This window comes from Rutidosis leptorrhynchoides, chromosome 4 (genome assembly GCF_046630445.1).
Source record: "Rutidosis leptorrhynchoides isolate AG116_Rl617_1_P2 chromosome 4, CSIRO_AGI_Rlap_v1, whole genome shotgun sequence".
Classification (NCBI taxonomy): domain Eukaryota; kingdom Viridiplantae; phylum Streptophyta; class Magnoliopsida; order Asterales; family Asteraceae; genus Rutidosis; species Rutidosis leptorrhynchoides.
Window position 1 is genome coordinate 108,571,964 of NC_092336.1, and position 24,780 is coordinate 108,596,743.

Below are 24,780 nucleotides of genomic sequence, written 5' to 3' on the forward strand. Positions count from 1 at the left end.
ATTGGATATGAGCACCGCTTATCATCCACCGTCGGACGGTCAGAATTAAAGGACCATCCAAACGTTAGAAGGCATGTTGAGGGCGTGCGTAATTGATTTTGGTAATTGTAGGGATAGATACTTGTCGTTGGCTAAGCTTTCTTATAACAACAGCTATCATGCAAGTATTAAAGCCGCACCGTTTGAAGCTCTGTATGGTAGAAAGTGTAGGTCTCCTGTCTGTTGGAATGAGGTTGGGGATGCTCAACTCACAGGTCCAGACATTATTCATGAGACTACCGAGAAGATCGTACAGATTAAGGAAGGATTGAGAACCGTCAGAAGTCGGCAAAAGAGCTATGCCAATAAGAGAAGGAACGATATTGAATTTCAGGTCGGTGATCGTGTTATGTTGAAGGTATTGCCTTGGAAGGGCATGATACGTTTTGATAAAAGGGGGAAAGTTGAATCCTCGATTTGTTGGACCTTTTGAAATTATTGAGAGAGTTGGACCCGTGGCTTATCGTTTGAAATTGCCACAAGAACTCAGTGCTGTTCACGATGTTTTTCATGTATCGAATTTAAAGAAGTGTTTGGCCGAGGCCGAGGAAACCATTCCTATGGAGGGACTTCATGTTGATAAGAAACTACTTTTTCTTTTAAGGAACCTGTTGAAATTATGGATCGAAAGGTTAAGACTCTTAAGCAGAGCAAAATTCCTATTGTTGAGTTAGGTGGAACGCCAGACGCGGTCCCAAGTTCACTTGGGAGCGTGGAGGTCAGATGAGGCAGAAGTACCCGCATTGTTCCCAGATGCCGAGTCAACCCCTGCACCTGCTTAAATTTCGGGACGAAATTTCCGTAACGGGAAGGTACTGTAACGACCCTACTTTTTTTGTTATCTTTTACCGTTAATTATTTAACGACCGTTAACTGTTATTCGTGCCACGTCATTTCTATGACCTATATTATTATCTTTGTAATAATATATTAATTATTATGTGTTATATGAATATTTGTATTCATATCTTTAATTGTACGTTTCTACGTGTCGCGGATTTCTATCCGGCGAATCTTTTCGGTTTTCAAACGAACGGTCGAGCTTTTGGGATTTTTAAGTCCTAATTATTTTAAATATGATATTTTAATGTCATATGATCATATATAGTGTTTATATATTTTATTCGTCGCGTATTTGTTATCTCTCCGAAAAATCAATCGCGTAGCGGTGTTTTCGCGTTTTGGGCTTCGTTCGGGCATCCGGGCCACAAGCAATTTATCTTAGCATCAATTTGGCCCAGAAATGGGGCCCACCCCATTGATTTTGGACGAACACCCCATGGGGAGGGGGTATACCCCTTTCATTTTTGCAATTCTCCTCATTTTCACATTTTATTCCTAATTTTATCAACCCTAAAATTCATTTGGTGCTCTCTCCTCTTCTCCCTCCCTAGCCGTCACCACCACCACCATAATCCATCATCATCTTCATCAAATAATACTTGGATCAAGAAATCATTCACATATTCGGATTCTACACAACGATCTCTACGCGTTCATATTACTTGATTGTTGATTAGGGTATAAACCCTAACCCTAGATTTTCAATTTTTCAATTATTTTTCTGTTTTTACATGTTATATTGATAGTATGATGATAATATGTTATTGTATTGTTGATTGTATGCGTAGAATTGCTCGATTGCATATTTTTTCGGTTTGATAAAATTGGGACAGCAGCTTTTTCGTGTGTTTCTGATATTGTAACTGATGTTGATCATAAAATAAAGTATATAAATGAGTTCCTCTCATCAAGACATTAATTTTAGACTCCGGATTCATGTCGTTTCGATTCCCGGAGCCCTAGATACGAGCAAAGTGGTATTTTGTTAAGATTGAAATGTGATTTTGGGTATGAACCAGGTTTGGTCCGACTTTGTGACCATATTTGGTGACTTTAGGGTGTGTTAGTGTGTTAGGACTGATGGTGGGGCGAACTTTCATGTTCGGGTCATCTCAATCCGAGCCACGTATCACCCGTTACGTCTAAAACACGTTTTTGATTGAATTGAAGTTCCAAGTAGTGTATTGGCTGCATATCACGACTTGTGGGCTGTTCATGGTATGTTCTTGAGTGTACCAAAGTGTCGGGTGGTTTGCTTAGGCGGGGATATATGTAGGGCTCGCCGAAAACCGACACCCGGGGCTCAGGATACGACCCGATGAACTTTTGATTTAAAACTTGGGATTTATTATTAAACTTATGATATAAATAATGGATTTCATTATCATTTAATTACTTATGATATAAAAAGTAATTATTATTATTATTTAAGACTTATGATATATATTTATTATATCATTTAATTAATACTTATGATTTAATTAACATTTTAATTAAACTTGTGATTAATAATACTTTCATTATTAATGGAAAATACTTATGATAAGTATTAAATAAGACTTATAATAAGGATTAATTAATTATTTAATTATTATAAGGCTTAGTTATTATTTAATTATAATTTAATTATTAAATACTTATGATTTAATGATTATAATTAGAAACTTATGATATGATTAATAATTCATTATTAATTAATAATACTTATGATATAATTTAAAATTTATTATTAATGAATAATACTTATATTATGACTAATATTTAATTGATTAATTAAATACTTATGTTATATTAATTATATCATTTAAACTTGTATTAACTTTAATAATTCATTTTAATTTAATTAAACTTATGTTATGACATAATTAGACATATTTAACTTTAATAAACGTTATAACTTATATTATTATTATAACTTACACTTTTAAAATTAACGTTGACTATGTTTGACCAAGGTTGACTTTTGAGTTGACTTTCGGTTGACTTTGACTTTCAGTTGACTTCTGTTGACTTTCTAAATAAGGAAACTTTCCTAACTTAAAACTTTCTAAAATAGAAACTTTCTAAATTTGGAAACTTTCCAAAAATAGAAACTTTCCAAAAATATAAACTTTCCAAAAATGGAAACCTGCTAAAAATAGAAACTTTCTAAAAATAGAAAGTGTGTGTCCGTACGCTGTTCCGATCAAACCGATGCATGTTGAGTATTGTTCTATGTCTACTTGCAACATGTACAATAGCTATCATACTAAGACTTGACCTAAGTTAGTTATTTATATCGACCTGCTTTATTTATAGGTCGGCGTTGTGATCATTCATGATCACTTTACTTCATTTGCTGTTCGCATAATTGTGTGGTTACTTCGTTTGCTAATAAGGTGAGTTATAGTCCCATTTTTATATTTTAAATCTTTTGGGATGAGAATACATGCAATTTATTTTATATTCTGGACACAAGTGAAAGTTGGTTTAAATTATTCATTGTGAGTTGAACAAAAATATTCCCTAGTCTGGTAACTGTAATCACTGGTTTCTACCGGTGAACGCGAATCCTACGGATAGATCTATAGGGTTTGACAACCCCATTTCGAGCTAGTCGTGCTAGCAATTTGTTATCGGAATGTTTAGTACTTCATATTTTGTTGTAGATACACTTGTTCGGTGTATATTATTTATTGTGTTTGGCAAGGGTAAATAAAGGGTTAAGTGGTTACCAGGTGGCTCACGGAAAATGGAATAATGTTTTATTATATGTTTTCTAGCATATAATTTGGTGGTTTAAAAAGGACTTTTATGTTTTCAAACATAAATTTTTATTGTTTAAATTAAATATTGTTTGCAATATTAAACCTATAATTCACTCAACATTTTTGTTGACAGTTACTCGCATGTTTTATTCTCAGGTTCATTATTGATTGCTTCCGCTGTGCTTAGAGAGTCTGCATATTTATGATGGCAGCTTTTATTAAACATTAACTTGCATTCTATTTTGTTACATTAAATAGTGGTTGTTTGTTGACTTTGTTTTGGTCAACTTTTGGTTAAAGTATTATTGCATAGTTTTTCTAAACTTATACATTTTAGTAGATTTCCTTTATAGGAAATCATTTTTAAATAAAGAATGCAAGGTTGTTTTATTAAATTCATATAGAGTTTCGATCAAGCTGTGGGACCAAGTGACGGAGCCGTTAAGTGTTTTGACGGAGTCGCCACATTATGAGTTATAGCTATGGAGGTGATGGGTATGGTTCATGGGTATGCTCGTGAGGTCAATCTAGTGTTTATCATCTTCGTTGCGTCTACGTACTTTCCTGTAATATTGAATCTCAATATTGATACGTGAGAACTCATAACTTAACTTTTATATATCAATAGTGTATCCCTGACTAGTGCTCGAGTATATAGGATTATGCATGCTTGTACATTCGATATTGTCCTTAGATAGGTTTGTTGAATCCTGAATTAGATACATATGCTACTGAGATAGGGTATATTATATGCATGTCATTGGAAAGCTAGCGAAAAATTAAGAACTTTTCATTTAGATATCGAATGGTTTCGATGAACGGATTAGAAGTTATAGTCAACTGAATTTTAGTATTATTGTTAAAATGATTATTATTACTATCGTCGTTATTATTTTAATAGAAATATCATTGTTATTATAAAATATCATTATTACTATTATGTTAGTATTATCATTTTATCATAATACCATTTTTAGTAAATATAAATATTGTTATTTTTTTAAAGAATAATAATAATTATTATTACAAAATAATACAACTTTTACTTATTATTATTATGATCAATATTATTTTATCAAATAAATAGGGGATACAAAGATATTTTTCACCACGCGTAATATAATTACATTAAAAATACTTACCACTATAGTTTTACGATATTAAGTGAACTTTATAAATTTTACTACTTAAGATATATAAAAGTATATTTTATCATATATAAACGTTAATATAAATTTTTATTAATAAATGACTTTTATTATTATAAAATCTAATAAATATATTTAAATATATAAAACGACTATAGTTAAGTTATATAATAAACACGTATAAATTTTAGAAGTCATTTTGGGTTAAGTTGACTTTTGTTGACTTTTGCATATTAGTCTCGAGCATTAGGATTGTGGTACACTATGACTTGACCAAAAATTGTTAGACAAATATTGACCAACATATAAATATATATAATTAATATAGGTTCGTGAATTCGAGGCCAACCTTGCACTTGTTAAATGATGTTATATGTATTTTTACTACGAAATACAGTATGGTGAGTTTCATTTGCTCCCTTTTATATATATTTTTGGGACTGAGAATACATGCACTGTTTTTATAAATGTTTTACGAAATAGGCACAAGTACTAAAACTAATTCTACGTGGGTTTAAACCAGAAATATACCCTTAGCTTGGTAACATTAAACTACTTGTCTATGTACGGTAGGCGCGAATCCTAAAGATAGATCTATTGGGCCTGACAAACCCCATTCTGACTATGGGATGCTTTAGTACTTCGAGGTTATTTTAAACACACCTGATCTGGTGTACTTCAGAGGGTAAAACATGAACGTTAAGGCTTGTTACCGGGTGCCTACAACTTATAGAATACTTTTATACACTTGCGAGTGTACATATATTTATAAACGGAAATCTTGTGGTCTATTAATATATTGAAATGATTGTTATGATAAACCTATGAACTCACCAACCTTTTGGTTGACACTTTAAAGCATGTTTATTCTCAGGTATTAAAGAAATCATCCGCTGTGCATTAGCTCATTTTAAGGATATTACTTGGAGTCATTCATGGCATATTTTGAAAGACGTTGCATTCGAGTCATTGAGTTTATCAAGATTATTATTATGTCAATTATAGTTGGATGTATTATGAAATGGTGTGCATGCCATCAACTTTCGTTGTAAAGAAAGTTTGTCTTTTAAAAACGAATGCAATGTTTGTAAAATGTATCATATAGAGGTCAAATACCTCGCGATGTAATCAACTATTGTGAATAGTTTATAATGTATATGAACGGGTCCTTTCAATGGTGATGATAGATTACACTTTGATGATGATAATTATGGGTGAACAATGATGTTGTACGTGCATAATTGATGATGATGTCGAACGAGATTATGTTAATGAAGGTGATTATGGTAATAATGATAATGCAATGTTAAAGATGATGATCTATTTTTCTTTCTGTCGAAGCCTAGCAATCCCACAGTTTCCTTCTTTTTATTTTAGGTATAATATTACAAAGTATATATTTTAATATGATGATTATCATTATCCTTATTTTATTATTATTATTATTATTATTATTATTATTATTATTATTATTATTATTATTATTATTATTATTATTATTATTATTATTATTATTATTATTATTACTATTATTATTATTATGAATATTATTAAGTAATATAAATGTAAGAATTAAAGATTTTGGATAATATTATTATTATTATTATTTTTAACATTATTATTATTATTATTATTATTATTATTATTATTATTATTATTATTATTATTATTATTATTATTATTATTATTATTACTATTGAAATTATTTTAACAAAAATTTAACATATTGACATGAATGATTTACCTTTTAAATTTACATTAATAATATATATTAATTAATTACTTCAAATATTGAAAACAAATATATAATAAGTTAAATATTAATATAACATATATCTATATATAATAACATTTGAAATAACGAATATATTGGTAAAAATAATATTAATAATATATTATATATAAAAACTTGTTTAATTGTTATTATATGTATTAATATATATGACTGATATAGATTCGTGAATCCAAGGCCAACCCTGCATTGTTCAGTTGTTCAATATAGTCATATGTATTTTTACTACAAAATACATTGGGTGAGTCTCATTTGCTCCCTTTTTAATATATTTTTAGGCTGAGAATACATGCGCTGTTTTATAAATTTTTTACGAAATAGGCACAAGTACTAAAACTAATTCTATGTGGGTTTAAACCAAAAATATACCCTTAGCTTGGTAACATTAAACTACTTGTCTATGTACGGTAGGCGCGAATCCTAAAGATAGATCTATTGGGCCTGACAAACCCCATCCTGACTATGGGATGCTTTAGTACTTCGAGGTTATTTTAAACACACCGGATCTGGTGTACTTCAGAGGGTAAAACATGAACGTTAAGGCTTGTTACCGGGTGCCTACAACTTATAGAATACTTTTATACACTTGCGAGTGTACATATATTTATAAACGGAAATTTTGTGGTCTATTAACATATTGAAATGATTATTACGATAAACCTATGAACTCACCAACCTTTTGGTTGACACTTTAAAGCATGTTTATTCTCAGGTACGAATTAAGTCTTCCGCTGTGCATTTGCTCATTTTAAGGACATTACTTGGAGTCGATCATCGCAATGGGACCAAATGTTGATGACTTCGTCTAGGAGGATTAGGATGGGTTGTTAGAGTTGGTATCAGAGCGGTGGTCGTAGCGAACCAGGTCTTGCATTAGTGTGTCTAACTAGGAGTTGTTAGGATGCATTAATGAGTCTGGACTTCGACCTAGTAGTTGTTAGGTTATATTAATGAGTCTAAACTTGAACCTGGTCTGCTTGTTAAAAGTGTTTACTTACCACCATTTGTCGAAAAATATCTACTTGCCATTTTCAGTCTCGACGTGTCTTATTGCAATTATTGCATAGACGGTGTACAGACAAATCCACATCCCATCACATTAAGTCTTGTCTGACACGTTTCCTTAATTCCCTCCGTAATCTACGGGATCTCCTGTACTATGTATAGGTATTCTATGTAATTAGAATATCATCCGATATCCAAAAATCATTTCATATCGAAAACCCTTTATCTAATCGTACGAAATGGAACTCACCACTAGTTCAAGTCCATCGGATTCCAATATGGAGTTTCACCTAAGCTCCGAAAGCAGCGTCACCAGAATGAATCACCCAGTCATCCATCCCCAATTCATCTGATGTGTTCGTAGTTGACTTTATCAATGGAGACGAGAAGAAGGCGATCCTTTCCTTCCATCAACCGAATTCACCTCTTGGCAAAAAAAAAAAAAAAAAAAAAACCTTAAGCACTTACCGACGAACCAGTTCGAAACACCATCTTCACTCTCATTTCCAGAATATCTCGCAACGATTATATAATCTCTCAAATTCTAAACCTTATCCATCCTCTTGTTCAAACCGCCAATCATCCCGGAATAATAGAAGAAGTCAACGAATTTCGCGCTCGAGTTGTAGCTTTGGAAAATATGGTGCAGAACCTACCAGCTTCAGCAACATCACCGACACCAACAGTACCACCAACAACCCAAGTTTCAACATCACATGCCTCAACATCTCATTTTGTACCTCGAGTATAATCATCGTTCTACGTATCGTTCTATCTACTTTATCTTCGTTCTAAATATCGCTTTACATCGATTATCTTCGCTCGACATGGCGATTATGTAATTTCTAAAGTTTTAGAGATTATGTAATCTAGTATTAACGATAAATCAAATGAGTTTAATATCTTATTGACTCATTAAATCCATGATTACATCTGAAGAAAATATATATGTATGTATATTTTCATAAAGATTGTAATTAAAAATTCTTTCGTACAAACTGTTAATGGTGAAAATATTTTAACGGGTAGGTAATACCCGAGGAATATTTTGATTTCACATTAATAAGTTACACTGTACATTCTTCAAATCTGATTCAACGGTCATTTACTATCCTACTTATATCCACCGATATACGAATCCGTTCACCACAGAATAACCATTTTCATTTAAATTTCATATTTGGATTTTGACCTATCAGAATCCAACAAGTGGCATAATGAAGAAAACATTGGACAAAAATAAAATTTGTTAGAAACAAACGAATTAACTAATTGAAATATTGTTAAGAATCCACGCTAACTGTTCCTAGCTTACTGGTTACATTTTATTTATCGCAATTTAATTATCGCAATTTATATTCTCGCAATTTTATTTATCGTCATTTAATTTCTGTTATTTATTTTACGCACTTTAAAATCGGGACACATGTACACAATACGTCGGATTAATTCCGAGACAATAAGTTGTACACGGGTCATGATACGTATTTATTAATTCGAATATTTGGTATATCCTAACACAATAAGTATACAATACGTTTTGATAAATCCTAAGACAATACGTACACAATACGTCTTAGTTAATTCTAAGACAATACGTCTCTGGGTTGATACAAAGACAATACGTATACAATACGTCGTTGGGAAATTCTAAGATTATATATATATATATATATATATATATATATAAACCAATTATTGGACTATCAACTAAGGACTGCCATTATTGGACAATTAAAATGGATTAAAATATTGATTATAACATATGAAACTAAACAATTCTTCAAGTTTGCCACTTGATTTCATCTTAAACCTCATTTGAATCTTGACGATTCCAATCCATGTTCAAATCTTTCATGATTCTTGAAAACACCTCGATCGAGAGGATGAACCAGCCGCACTTCATCTACGGAAGAAAAGATTGATGCATATAGTTATGCACTTGAAAAACCCTCGAAAACTGAGTAAACGTTTAACACGTAGCTGTACTAATTCCTTTAGTGTTATTATTACCCAAAATAATTTGGTAATCCCTTTCAAAGAAGCAAATTTTGTCACAGCTCCAGCAAGTCAACTCCGACTTTTCATCCGAAACAACCTTATTATAACCTTGATAAATATGCGTACTCTTTATTGTTACTGGGGAACCTTTTATATTCCATCATATTACCATCAGCGTTTAATCATCTAAAAACACAATTCTCCTGAAACCACCTCGGTTTGATAACCGATGACCCAGATCCGTTAACTTTGAAAAGGCTGACGAAGCAGCATATTGTAGATGGTCTTAATGGCCAAAAGTTGATGATAAAGAAGGAAGTGTTAGGAACGCTCTATAGAAAATTTGGTACTAAAAATCGGATTGAGCACACCATGAAGGAGACCAAGGATAAATACAAGGACTAAACCCTATATTCAAAGAATCCAGGTAATTCTAGATCCGATGAAATCTTTAGAGAATATCTTGCTCCAAAGTCATGTTAAAATCTTGCGGAAAATTTTTCTTTATCAACCTTCGAACTTAGAAATTCCAAAATATCATCATAAAATATCTTCGATATTTCTGAGGATATTTTCATAAATATTCTTGTCCGAAATTATCTACCTCTTCATGTTTTCTGTATTTCAATATATTGGAAACTTCTGTAAAATCTAAGTATAAACTATGAATGAATAGTGGAGAAGTGTTGGGAATTGAAGCATGAGTTAGTATAATATAATGGTGCTTGGCCAACATGATTATATTACAGTAAGTCATGCTAAATTTCTAATGGAACGTGATGATGGTTCACAGACCTTGCCCACATCATGTGTCATGTTACATAACTCTTTCATTCTACTTAATCTCTAAGCATATCACGGAAATATCTCCTTGATATTTCTGTTCTTCCGTAATTCCAACAGTTGCTAATAATTTGTGCTAATACATTTTCCTTCTGATTAGAAGATTTCCTTAAATTCCTTGAATTCCGGAAATCCACCATGACTACGTCAAAAGTTAAGACGAATCTCTATTTCTTCATTTCACTATTTTGCGATACCTTCATCCGTACTCTTCGAATAATCGAATTGATTACTCATATTAATCAAAAATGATAAAACTCTATTTATCAACTCATATTCGTTATGAAAACATTTTTATTGTTAGCCATGACGACCTCACTCAAATTTCAGGACGAAATTTCTTTAACGGGTAGGTACTGTCACGACCCGAAAATTTTTGACTAATTTTTAAACCAAACTCTCAATACGATTTAATATTTTTGACACAATAAGAAAAGTCTGTAATGTTGAGTCTCAAAAACCTTGAACTATTCTTATGAATCCATTTGACATTTGATTATTTCCGACGACTCACGATACGATTGCTTGTAAATAGATATGCATATATGTGTGTGTGTGTGTGTGTATAATAATATGAAATATTATTTATTGTAATTGTTATAATTAATTTTGTAAAATAATAAATTTTATTTACAAAGTATCTATAAATAAAGTATATAGAATATATATATAGGATTTCGAAGTTATTTAGTAAACGACGGCAATGCTCAATTGTCATTTGGTTGATAGTTAACGAGTTAAAAATGAACTTATGTGATTTTAAAATAAACGATGATCCGAAGATGAGTTCTATAAATTTTAGGCTTACTAAAATTGTATTTAGGATCTAGTTATTTAATTTTAGCATTTTTTTTATATTTTACCCAGGATCAAACGCGGACAACTGAGTTAATTTTTTTTAATTAATGACCAAATTTTAGACTATAATTGCTAAAATAAATAAAGATAATTACTGTAAAATTTGAGATTTTTTCGAAACATTTTTATCCGCCGCTGAATTAACAACGGAGAGCGATTAAGCACTCCGTGAAAATTGTCATTAGAAAATATCTAAATTTAATGGCTGCAAGCCATGTAAACACGTTTTCATTCTTCTTTTGAATATTAAATGTTAATATATTATTATATTGATTGTTAGATTAGTGTTATAGTAAATAAATCCGTGATTTTGGGAATGATATTTTAAAGATCACTGTATTTGATTAAAGGTAATTTTTTTTTTCTATATTTATATATCATAAACTTTCATATATGATACACTTACAAAAATCCTAGGCATACTAGCTCATCACCACTACCAAAACCCACCCTCCACCGTATTCATCACCTTCCACTACACCACGAACCCATTGAAATTTCTACTTCTATAATTGTTGAAACTACTACCTTATGTTCTATCTTTTGTCTCGATCGTGAACACCATCACCTTTACGGCTGCAATCTATCCTCTTATGTTTTGGTTGAAATCCATGAACCTTACCCCCATCGTGAACCCGCCATCGAACCTATTCATGATCAACTTCGGTTCGAAACAAACCCACAAAACCTTTACTCGATCACGGGTTCACGTTCTATAATGGAAAACCCACTTGTTGATGTTGAACCAAACACCATCTCCACCACTTCAAACACCACTTGAAAACCGTCTCAACCATCCTCGTTTTTCTTTTCTTTCTTCCCTGCTAATACTGCGTTTTATGAGCCTAAACCCAGAAACAAAGAATTCATTTCATTATTGTTGATCGTTCTTGTTGCGAGTAAACCCAACCCAAAACGTACCCCATAAACCACCATATTCAACTAATCACGGTTTGTTTCTACTTCTATTTTTATTCGAACACCCAATGCTGTAAACCTACTGCTATGTATGTTAACCACTTCTACTTCAGTTTCAACATAACAACAACCAAACCAACCGCCAACCCCCTCTATGTTTTACATCTTCTTTCTGTTTCTTTCAGATTTGACGAACACACAACCATCTGTCTTCTTTTTCCTGTTTAGTTGACACCGCTACAGCCGAACCTACTTACTATTACAGCTGTAGAAACCACCATCATCGTCACTATCTGCTACTACAGCAGCTATCTTGCTAATTCTGTCGACTGCAACTGTTGTTGCTTCCTTCTGTTAGTTTTTATATTGGACAACATGATTAATGAAAATGTTTTAGTGGATGACTTATAAGACAAACCGAAGACCCCACCCACTATTATTTTTTGACCTAATTATTGTGCAAAGGCTATACATATTAACGTTTGGTCTTGAATGAATTGGCGGGCTGCTGAAGGGCAGTAATTGGGGCTTCAACGTTTGTCTTGATTTATAGGGCCGTAAACCTTTTGTTTTATTGGGCTTTATCTGGACCGATAACTAAACTGTTATTGGACTAAATACGTGGGCTACTAAATTGCTATGATTGGGCCGAAGTTTAGTATTGCTGTTGAGCCATATTACATTCTTTATTGGACTTGAATATCGGGCTTCTTGCTTGGACTAAATGAACCGAGACCCAAGAAATAAAAGGAGGACGTACTAGAATTTGGTTGAATCATTTATATACAGGAAAGGATAAAAGGATGTTAAGATGATGAAGTATGTTGGCGTTTCCAAATGATGAAAATGGTGTTATGATGATCATGATATGTAGATTAAGATACTATTATGATTATGATGATCATATGTTAATTTATAATGATGATGAGGATACGAAGAAGATGATGAACAGTGTTAATGGTGATGATAGATTACACTTTGATGATGATAATTACGGGTGAACGATGATGTTGTACGTGCATAATTGATGATGATGTCGAACGAGATTATGTTAATGAAGGTGATTAGGGTAATAATGATAATGCAATGTTAAAGATGATGATCTGTTTTTCTTTCTGTCGAAGCCTAGCAATCCCACAGTTTCCTTCTTTTTATTTTAGGTATAATATTACAAAGTATATATTTTAATATGATGATTATCATTATCCTTATTTAATTATTATTATTATTATTATTATTATTATTATTATTATTATTATTATTATTATTATTATTATTACTATTATTATTATTATTATGAATATTATTAAGTAATATAAATGTAAGAATTAAAGATTTTGGATAGTATTATTATTATTATTATTATTATTATTATTATTATTTTTAACATTATTATTATTATTATTATTATTATTATTTTTATTATTATTATTATTATTATTATTACTATTGAAATTATTTTAACAAAAATTTAACATATTGACATGAATGATTTACCTTTTAAATTTACATTAATAATATATATTAATTAATTACTTTAAATATTGAAAACAAATATATAATAAGTTAAATATTAATATAACATATATCTATATATAATAACATTTGAAATAACGAATATATTGGTAAAAATAATATTAATAATAATAATAATAATAATATATTATATAAAAAAACTTGTTTAATTGTTATTATATGTATTAATATATATGACTGATATAGGTTCGTGAATCCGAGGCCAACCCTGCATTGTTCAGTTGTTCAATATAGTCATATGTATTTTTACTATAAAATACATTGGGTGAGTCTCATTTGCTCCATTTTAAATTGCTTTTGCAATATATATTTTTGGGCTGAGAATACATGCGCTGTTTTATAAATGTTTTACGAAATAGGCACAAGTACTAAAACTAATTCTATGTGGGTTTAAACCAGAAATATACCCTTAGCTTGGTAATATTAAACTACTTGTCTATGTACGGTAGGCGCGAATCCTAAAGATAGATCTATTGGGCCTGACAAACCCCATCCTAACTATGGGATGCTTTAGTACTTCGAGGTTATTTTAAACACACTGGATCTGGTGTACTTCAGAGGGTAAAACATGAACGTTAAGGCTTGTTACCGGGTGCCTACAACTTATAGAATACTTTTATACACTTGCGAGTGTACATATATTTATAAACGGAAATCTTGTGGTCTATTAACATATTGAAATGATTATTACGATAAACCTATGAACTCACCAACCTTTTGGTTGACACTTTAAAGCATGTTTATTCTCAGGTACGAATTAAGTCTTCTGCTGTGCATTTGCTCATTTTAAGGACATTACTTGGAGTCGATCATCGCAATGGGACCAAATGTTGATGACTTCGTCCAGGAGGATTAGGACGGGTTGTTAGACCTTTTGATCTCGAATTCTTTAGTGGGGCTACCGTTGATTAATATGGAAGTGCGGGCTGAATGCAAACACATACTAATCCATGATCTCCATGTCGATCCAAATCCCAATAAATCAAGCATTCGATCCAAAAAGTCCCATCGAACCGTGTCATAAGCCTTCTCAAAATCTATCTTAAAAATCATCAACTTCTTCTTTATCCGCTTATACAAACCAATAGATTCGTTAAGAATGAGAGGTCCATCTAAAATTTGAAGACCCGCAATAAAAGCTGACTGTTCATTACTAATCACTTTGTCAATAACATTCCTCATTCTAGTCGCCAACACCTTAGCAATCACCTTGTAAATCACGCCAATAAGGGAAATAGGACGATATTCCTTAATAAAATTGGGATTCAACACCTTAGGAATCAAAGTAATAAAAGCCGAACCAGCACCTCTAGGCAACATTTTATTTGCGAAAGCTTCTTTGACCGTGGCCACCAACTCTGACTTGATGATATCCCAAAAAAATTTTATGAACGCAAAATTAAATCCATCAGGTCCAGGAGCTTTGTTACTACCACATGCCCAAACCGCTGTTTTGATCTCTTCCTTAGAGATGTTTTCTTCCATTTTAACTCGATCTTCTTCCATGATAATATTGCTTGGAGTATAATCCAACACCAAATTTCGAGCAGTAGGCGCAGCAAATTTGCTCCTGAAAAAAATCAAAAAGCTTATTTTCAATGTTTATAGGATTAGTAGTCCAAGTACCATTGATGGATATCCCTTTAATCGACTGAGCGTTTCTTCTATTCTTAAGAATACAATGGAAGAAACTCGAGTTTTCGTCCCCTTCTACATCCCATTTAATTCGAGCTTTTTGCATCGTGTCCATATCGTCAATTTTTTGAAGTTTTTCCAGTTATTGAAACTTGTTTAGTCTACCTTGAATTTCGGCATCAGTGGCTACATTGGCTTCAATTCTGGACTCAACCAAATTAACCTGGTCCATTAAAATAAAGGGTAATGTGTTGTATGACAAAATAGAGGTGATGTACAAATTATTTTTCAATTTTTCTTTATAAGTTTATCTATAATTGATTTTCTGATATAAAATGTAACCTTGTACATAGAGTTGTAGAATTAGTATTATAGATAAATACCTTAATTTAATTTCTTTGAAATATGTTATTATACTAAAGTAAATATTATATATCATATAAAAATCTGTTAAATTATTGATTAATTAAATTTCAATATTTAAATTGAAGCTCATAACCCCCCCCCCCCACACACATATATATATATATACATACATATATATATACATATGTATATATATACATATACATATATATATATATATACATATATATATATATACATATATATATATATATATACATATATATATATATATATATATATATGGAGTATATTAAGCGTAGGTCCGAAGGGAGAATAAAGTGGTCAACCGCTTAGGATCCAGGAATTTCAGAGGTCCAATTTATATTTATATGAAAAGTCCCGTTCATATCGAATATAAACGTTTCATATTAATTGATATCGTTGCGAGGTTTTGACCTCTATATGAGGCGTTTTTCAAAGACTGCATTCGATTTTTAAAACAAACCATAACCTTTATTTTATCGATAAAGGTTTAAAAAGTATTACGTAGATTATCAAGTAATGATAATAAAAAATATAGCGTTTACACATGACCATTACATAATGGTTCACAATAATATTTTACAACAATTTATTTTTCGAATGCAGTTTTCAAACAATATTATACAAGCATGCTGACTCCAAGTCTTGTCCTTAATTAGCATGCAACAACGGAAGCTCTTTGTAGTGACCCGAACTTTTCCATGTTTATATATATTAATTGAGATTGATATTTACACGATTAAATATTTCCAACATGTTAAGCAATCAAACTTGTTAAGACTTGATTAATTGAAATATGTTTCATATAGACAATTGACCACCCAAGTTGACCGGTGATTCACGAACGTTAAAACTTGTAAAAACTATATGATGACATATATATGGATATATATATATATATATATATAGTTAACATGATACTATGATAAGTAAACATATCATTAAGTATATTAACAATGAACTACATATGTAAAAACAAGACTACTAACTTAATGATTTTTAAACGAGACATATATGTAACGATTATCGTTGTAAAGACATTTAATGTATATATATATATATATATCATATTAAGAGATATTCACACATGATAATATCATGATAATATAATAATTTAAAATCTCATTTGATATTATAAACATTGGGTTAACAACATTTAACAAGATCGTTAACCTAAAGGTTTCAAAACAACACTTACATGTAACGACTAACGATGACTTAACGACTCAGTTAAAATGTATATACATGTAGTGTTTTAATATGTATTTATAAACTTTTGAAAGACTTCAATACACTTATCAAAATACTTCTACTTAACAAAAATTCTTACAATTACATCCTCGTTCAATTTCATCAACAATTCTATTCGTATGCACCCTCATTCGTACTCGTACAATACACAGCTTTTAGATGTATGTACTATTGGTATATACACTCCAATGATCAGCTCTTAGCAGCCCATGTGAGTCACCTAACACATGTGGGAACCATCATTTGGCAACTAGCATGAAATATCTCATAAAATTACAAAAATATGAGTAATCATTCATGACTTATTTACATGAAAACAAAATTACATATCCTTTATATCTAATCCATACACCAACGACCAAAAACACCTACAAACACTTTCATTCTTCAATTTTCTTCATCTAATTGATCTCTCTCAAGTTCTATCTTCAAGTTCTAAGTGTTCTTCATATATTCTACAAGTTCTAGTTACATAAAATCAAGAATACTTTCAAGTTTGCTAGCTTACTTCCAATCTTGTAAGGTGATCATCCAACCTCAAGAAATCTTTGTTTCTTACAGTAGGTTATCATTCTAATACAAGGTAATAATCATATTCAAACTTTGGTTCAATTTCTATAACTATAACAATCTTATTTCAAGTGATGATCTTACTTGAACTTGTTTTCGTGTCATGATTCTGCTTCAAGAACTTCGAGCCATCCAAGGATCCGTTGAAGCTAGATCCATTTTTCTCTTTTCCAGTAGGTTTATCCAAGGAACTTAAGGTAGTAATGATGTTCATAACATCATTCGATTCATACATATAAAGCTATCTTATTCGAAGGTTTAAACTTGTAATCACTAGAACATAGTTTAGTTAATTCTAAACTTGTTCGCAAACAAAAGTTAATCCTTCTAACTTGACTTTTAAAATCAAATAAACACATGTTATATATCTATATGATATGCTAACTTAATGATTTAAAACCTGGAAACACGAAAAACACCGTAAAACCGGATTTACGCCGTCGTAGTAACACCGCGGGCTGTTTTGGGTTAGTTAATTAAAAACTATGATAAACTTTGATTTAAAAGTTGTTATTCTGAGAAAATGATTTTTATTATGAATATGAAACTATATTCAAAAATTATGGTTAAACTCAAAGTGGAAGTATGTTTTCTAAAATGGTCATCTAGACGTCGTTCTTTCGACTGAAATGACTACCTTTACAAAAACGACTTGTAACTTATTTTTCTGACTATAAACCTATACTTTTTATGTTTAGATTCACAAAATAGAGTTCAATATGAAACCATATCAATTTGATTCACTCAAAACGGATTTAAAATGAAGAAGTTATGGGTAAAACAAGATTGGATAATTTTTCAAATTTTAGCTACGTGAAAATTGGTAACAAATCTATTCCAACCATAACTTAATCAACTTGTATTGTATATTATGTAATCTTGAGATACCATAGACACGTATACAATGTTTCGACCTATCATGTTGACACATCTGTATATATTTCGGAACAACCATAGACACTCTATATGTGAATGTTGGAGTTAGCTATACAGGGTTGAGGTTGATTCCAAAATATATATAGTTTGAGTTGTGATCAATACTGAGATATGTATACACTGGGTCGTGGATTGATTCAAGATAATATTTATCGATTTATTTCTGTACATCTAACTGTGGACAACTAGTTGTAGGTTACTAACGAGGACAGCTGATTTAATAAACTTAAAACATCAAAATATATTAAAAGTGTTGTAAATATATTTTGAACATACTTTGATATATATGTATATATTGTTATAGGTTCGTGAATCAACCAGTGGCCAAGTCTTACTTCCCGACGAAGTAAAAATATGTGAAAGTGAGTTATAGTCCCACTTTTAAAATCTAATATTTTTGGGATGAGAATACATGCAGGTTTTATAAATGATTTACAAAATAGACACAAGTACGTGAAACTACATTCTATGGTTGAATTATCGAAATCGAATATGCCCCTTTTTATTAAGTCTGGTAATCTAAGAATTAGGGAACAAACACCCTAATTGACGCGAATCCTAAAGATAGATCTATTGGGCCTAACAAACCCCATCCAAAGTACCAGATGCTTTAGTACTTCGAAATTTATATCATATCCGAAGGGTGTCCCGGAATGATGGGGATATTCTTATATATGTATCTTGTTAATGTCGGTTACCAGGTGTTCACCATATGAATGATTTTTATCTCTATGTATGGGATGTGTATTGAAATATGAAATCTTGTGGTCTATTATTATGATTTGATATATATAGGTTAAACCTATAACTCACCAACATTTTTGTTGACGTTTTAAGCATGTTTATTCTCAGGTGATTATTAAGAGCTTCCGCTGTCGCATACTTAAATAAGGACGAGATTTGGAGTCCATGCTTGTATGATATTGTGTAAAAACTGCATTCAAGAAACTTATTTTGTTGTAACATATTTGTATTGTAAACCATTATGTAATGGTCGTGTGTAAACATGATATTTTAGATTATCATTATTTGATAATCTACGTAAAGCTTTTTAAACCTTTATTGATGAAATAAAGGTTATGGTTTGTTTTAAAATGAATGCAGTCTTTGAAAAACGTCTCATATAGAGGTCAAAACCTCGCAACGAAATCAATTAATATGGAACGTTTTTAATCAATAAGAACGGGACATTTCAGTTGGTATCCGAGCGTTGGTCTTAGAGAACCAGAATTTTGCATTAGTGTGTCTTATCGAGTTTGTTAGGATGCATTAGTGAGTCTGGACTTCGACCGTGTTTACTTGAAAAATGATTGCTTAACAAATTTTGTTGGAAACTATATATTTTTAACATGTGAATATTATGTGATATATTAATCTCTTAACGCGTTTGATATTATGTGATAGATGTCTACCTCTAGAACAAGTCCCATTGACTCACCTAATAATAATGAAGAGTCAAATGTAAATTGGAATGATTCGTGGACTGATTCACAAGTTCCCGAAGAGGAACCGGAAGAAGAGTCGGAACCGGAAGAAGAATCGGAACCGGAAGAAGAATCGGAACCGGATGAAGAAATAGAACCGGTGGGGGAAATAATAAAACGGTTAAGTAAAAGAAAATCCTCAACCAACCGACCAAGGTTAATTATGGTCAATGGTGTTTCCGCCAAGGAAGCAAAATATTGGGAGGATTACCAATTCTCCGATGAATCGGATTCCGACGAGAATTCCAATGATGTTATAGAAATTACCCCAACTGAATTTAAAAAGGCAAAAGAAAATAATAAGGGAAAGGGCATAAAAATAGAGAAATCTAATTCCAACCCCGATGAACTTTATATGTATCGTCAACCCCCGAAGTCCTTAAGTTGTAACAATGACCCGGTGTCATAACCCGTCCTTAACCGTAAGAACGTGTTAGATAACGTATGATTTCATTGCGAGGTATTGACCTCTATATGCGACATTTTTAAAAGAAAAACTGCATATATTATACATTACAAACCATGATTCTTATTTTTGATACAAGCTTTGGACAAAATAAAGATGATTATCGTTTAGCGATAATCTTCGACTTACAAACTTTACAAATGATGATAACAACACGATTTCTAGCATATTTTACAACACAAGTTCTTGGATATGCAGTCTTATTTTTGACACAAATATGCGTACGCAATATCCTGCTCAAATTCAACATAATGCAGCGGAAGCTTTTAGAAATCACCTGAGAATAGACATGTTTTAAAAGGTCAACATAAAGTTGGTGAGATATAGGTTTAGTGCCGGCAGCAATATATATATAGACCACAAGATTTCGTATATAAACAGTTTAATAAAAATATTCTAAGTGGTTGAGCACTTGGTAACCATACTTAACAATTAATCACGTCGCATATTCCCTTTAATATGAAATCTTACTACACTGTACCAAGTGTAGTCACGAAACGAAGTACTGTGCAACCGTTGAATACTGGTCGTCCAGTCCGGTTGGGGTTGTCAGGCCCGATAGATCTATCAACAGGATTCGCGTTTACAATACCGCTGTAAATATTAGTTACCAAGCTACAGGGAAGTATGCCAGTGGTACAACTCAACGTAGAATATATTTTTCAGTTACTTGTGTCCATATTGTAAAACATAAAATACATGTATTCTCATCCCGAAATATTTAGAGTTTAAAAGTGGGACTATATACTCACTTTCGTCTTGAAGATATATATATATAATTTGACTTGGTCTTCGGTTGATATCACGAACCTATCCATATATAATATATCAATACCTTTTCTTTTTAAACAAACGTCACATATATATACTTGTTATACTTTTAATACTTTGAATAATTCCTTAGTCCGTAGTTAGCAGTTCGTTGTTAGTAATTCAATTTTAATGGTTCATTTTTAGATGTTTAATATACCCGCAATGAAATAAATAAAACCCCCAACGAAATAAATAAAACCCCATCGTATATGTATTGGTCGAGATTAATCTTGACCCACGGTACCGGTGTTGTCAAATGACGTGTTGCGTACAATCATGGGATCTTATGATTAATCTTCTCGTGTTGTTTACGGGTGATCCTGAACCATATAAAATTGAATTATATAAAATATCATGTTATCTTAGAAAGATGTGATTTTATTTAATTTTTCCCAATTAATCCCGAAGTTAAACAAGTCTTGGATAACCAATTTTGTTTCGGTCATAGTTTCTTCGTTACAAATCCGTTTTCGTTGATTCAACTTGCCATCTCCTTGGATCGAGTCCCTCTTTAAGACTATGAACTGAAAATACCTTGGTTTGTATTCAAAATCACACGGCATAGGTGAAACTTTAGTGAAACTTATGAAGTTAAACATTTTCCTTTATGTAAACAACTTTAAATGATTATTTTTCTAAAAATACTTATACTTTGAATTAAATCATGGAATTTTTATGTGTTATCATATCCATAGTAAAAATCATTTTTCCAGAACATAAACCTCCAATTCAAAGTTTAAGATAGTTTTTAATTATCCAACCCAAAACAGTCCCCGGTGGCACTCCGACGTCGTAAAAACAGTTTTTAAGATAATCTTTGAAAAACCAAGTTATACCTTGTTAAATTAGCATATATTTAAGTTATATTACAGGTCTTGGAGTATTTTAAAAGTTAAGTTAGAAGGATCTATTTAGTTTTCAAACAAGTTTGAAAACATTCAAACTATGTTCTTGTTGTTAAAATTTTATACCACAAAATAAGATAGCTATATATATATGAATCGAATAAGATTATGAACATAGATTCTACCTCAAATTCCTTGGACAAGGTTGCTGTAAAAGAGGAGTAAGAACCTAGAACCAAAAGGGTGATGGAAGTGGATGAAAGATTGGAAGTAAGTTGGTGTTCTTGGAAGGTTTTCTTGAAGTATTTTTGTAAGGGTTTTCTTATGATGATTAAGTGATGTTTTGAAGCTAAAAACTTATGAGGACCTTGAAGAACACTTGAAGGTTGAAGATAAGAGAGTTTAGAAGATCATTTAACTTGAAATAAAATTGTTATGAAAGTGTGCATATGTGTATATAGGCGTATATATGTATATGTATATATAGACTTTATTTTTTTGATTTTTAGCTCAAAAGTCCTCATATATGATCCCACATATATTGACTAATCAAAGGCTGCTAAGATCATATAATTGAAGTCTAATAATTGGTATTTTTCAATAGTAAAACTTCTAGAAACTGCGTATTTATACGGGTACATATACCCTAAGTATACGTATAGAAATCTTGTGAAAACGGAACGAGGATTCAAATATAGCTATCTTTTGTGAATATACTTATATGGTTTTATGTATTTAAGTCCTTAAAAATGATTAAATACATTACTTATACGATATATGTATAAACATTATATGTCATAAGTATTTAAGTCAAATAACGTTACGTATGGTTATCGTTTTGAAAACTTAAGTTAGTAGTTTCAAAATATACTTATAACTTATTGTTATTAATACAAAATGAGGTATTAAAACATCCTTAAATCATGTTAAACATGTATATATACATATATATATACAAACGTATAATTATCATATATTGTATAGTTCGTGATATCATCGGTCAAACTAGACGGTCAAACGTTGTGTAAATCTCTTTTCGAAAAACATAAGTCTCGACAATTTGGATTGCTTATCATGTTGGTAAGGTTTAATTTATGTAAATATTAATCTTATAAGTATAGAATGATCGAAAAAGTGCGGGTCGTTACATTACCTCCCCGTTAAATAAATTTCGTCCCGAAATTTTAAAATTGTACCTATTTTGCGTCATCGAGAAACAAGTGTGGATACTTTTGTTTCATCTGATCCTCTCGTTCCCAAGTAAACTCGGGACCTCTTCTAGCATTCCAACGAACCTTAACAATCGGTATGTTGCTCTGTTTGAGCTGTTTAACTTCACGGTCCATGATTTCGATTGGTTCTTCGACGAATTGTAGTTTCTCGTCGATATGGATTTCTTCAAGAGAAATAGTGAGGTCTTCCTTTGCAAGACACTTCTTAAGGTTTGAGACGTGAAAGGTATTATGTACCCCGGCGAGTTGTTGCAGTAACTCAAGTCGATAAGCTACCGGTCCAATGCGTTCAATAATCTTGAACGGGCCTACATATCTTGGGTTCAGCTTACCCCTTTTGCCGAAATGTATTACACCTTTCCAAGGTGACACCTTTAACATAACCATGTCCCCGACCTGAAACTCTAATGGTTTCCTTCGGACATCGGCGTAGCTCTTTTGGCGACTACGGGCTGTTTTCAATCTCTCCTTGATTTGTACTATCTTCTCAGTCGTTTCGTGTATGATCTCGGGACCAGTTAATTGTCGATCTCCTACTTCATTCCAACAGATAGGAGATCTACACTTCCTTCCATACAATGCTTCGAATGGCGCAGCTCCAATGCTCGCATGATAACTATTATTATACGAGAATTTTGCTAACGGTAAATACTTATCCCATCCGTTTCCAAAATCGATCACACATGCCCTGAGCATATCTTCAAGAGTCTGAATTGTTCTTTCACTCTACCCGTCCGTTTGCGGATGATATGCAGTACTCATATCTAAACGAGTTCCTAGTGCCTCCTGTAGTGCTTTCCAGAACTTTGAGGTAAATCTACTATCACGATCAGATATAATGGAAATAGGTATTCCATGCCTTGAAACAACTTCCTTTATATACAATCGTAATAGTTTCTCCATTCTATCCGTTTCCTTTATAGGCAAGAAATGTGCAGACTTGGTGAGACGATCAACAATCACCCAAATGGTGTCGTAACCCCAGGCAGTCTTTGGTAACTTCGTGATGAAATCCATGGTAATACCATCCCATTTCCATTCTGGGATTTCTGGTTGTTGAAGTAACCCTGACGGCTTTTGGTGTTCTGCTTTGACCTTGGAACAAGTTAAACACTCCCCAACATATGTTGCTACGTCTGTCTTTAAATTAGGCCACCAATAACATGTCTTAAGATCTTGATACATCTTTCCAACTCCAGGATGTATCGAGTATCTTGTCTTATGTGCCTCATTCAATATCAACTTCCTTAATCCACCCAACTTCGGTACCCAAATACGATTTGCAAAATATCGAATTCCGTCTTCCCGTATAACGAGTTGCTTCTCATACTTCTTCATTATTTCATTTCTTATGTTTTCTTTATTGAGTGCTTCTTGTTGAACTTCTTTGATTTGTGAGTTGAGATTCATGCGAATTTTTATGTTCAT